Consider the following 1,651-nt stretch of genomic DNA (forward strand, 5'->3'; position numbering starts at 1 on the left):
TGATCTTTCAGTCTTCCTTTTTCTGGACTAAATCCCCCTTCTTTTAGCTGTTTATTTAGGTTTTTAACTCTGAAATTTTCAAGTTGCCTCTACTAATACTTTTACTTTTTTCCCAATCTTCATTCTTCACCTTCACTGCCATATGACCCGTTAGGAAACTCAGTCTTATCTGTGACTGAGTTTTAGCTGTTTATTTAGGTTTTTAACTCTGAAATTTTCAAGTTGCCTCTACTAATACTTCTACTTTTTTCCCAGTCTTCGTTCTTCACCTTCACTGCCATATGCCCCGTTAGGAAACTCAGTCTTATCTGTGAATGGTCCTGCAGAAGCCAGTTTTTGTCACTCTGACCTGTCTTGTTTCTACTAAAATTAAGGATACCGTAGATATTTTCACTGTATGTCCATGTCAACTCTTGGAAAAGTGTAATCTGTAGAACACAAGGTGGAAACAGCCCAGAAAGCCATTGAGTCATTCAGTGGTGACTGGCCAGGGTGAACATACTAAGCTTGCTAATGCTCAAACACAGCTCCCAGAGACCATTATTTTGTTAGTGGTTTGTACAATGTTACACAAAACAAGCCCTTTAATGAAGAGGCTTTAGGCAAATTAGAATCCAGTTTTTAGGCTTGAGGGTGTTACCCGAGCAGTTCTATTGTATTTCCTATGTTTGATATCCCACGTGTCTAGCTATTTGGTTTGAAGAATTTTCCATTGAACCCACTCCATTTTTTTCCACCCCATCTGAATTTCTGTCTCACTTATACTTAGTATCACATGGTTTAAGCAACCCTGACATTTTTTTATATTTTCTGCAGCACCTTGCCCAAAGCTGAGAGAGTATGGTAACTCAGTAAGTAATTGCTCACTTATGTAAAAGCTGGTTATGTAGAGAATTAAAATGGTTTTCTGAAGACCTCATTTTCAATCTGGGAACTGTCAATGAAATAATTCACTCTGAATAAAGCTAACCCATATCAGCCTAATTCTTCCTATTTCTATCTTTCTTGAGTATCTTCTATCATGGCAAGACACCCAGGCCAATGGGCTGAACGAATGACTAAGTGACCAAATGAATGAACAAAAATTAGCATTACATTATAATTTTTAAACTGTGAAAAGCCTTTAATCATTCACACAAATTGTGATAAAGTGTTTCAGAAGGTCTGAAATGTTTGAATTACATAGGCAGTGGCTTTCCAATATTTTGGCTGCATCCCACAGAAAGAGATATGTCTTAGATCACAACCCTCTGTGTGTGTGTGTGTGTGTGTGTGTGTGTGTGTATGTGTGCGTGCATGAGTTTTACCTCTTAGATGTTTTTATACTGGTTGATACTGATTGTTCTGTTCCATGTATAGAGCACTTTTGAGCATTTTTTGTAGGGCAGATCTAGTGTGACAAATTCCCTTAGTGTTTGCTTGTCTGAGAAAGACTTTATTTCTCCTTAATTTATATAACTTAGTTTTGCAGAACACAAAATTCCTGGCTGGAAGTTATTCTGTTTAAGAAGATGAAGGATGAGACTGCAATCCTTTCTGGCTTGTAAGGTTTCTACTGAAAAGTTTGTCGTTAGTCTGATGGGTTTTCTTTTGCAGTTACATATTTCTTTTGTCTTGAAGCGTGTAGGATTTTCTCCTTCACTTTGATTTG

This window comes from Propithecus coquereli, unplaced genomic scaffold, assembly GCF_000956105.1.
Source record: "Propithecus coquereli isolate 6110/MARCELLA unplaced genomic scaffold, Pcoq_1.0 Scaffold38, whole genome shotgun sequence".
NCBI lineage: Eukaryota > Metazoa > Chordata > Mammalia > Primates > Indriidae > Propithecus > Propithecus coquereli.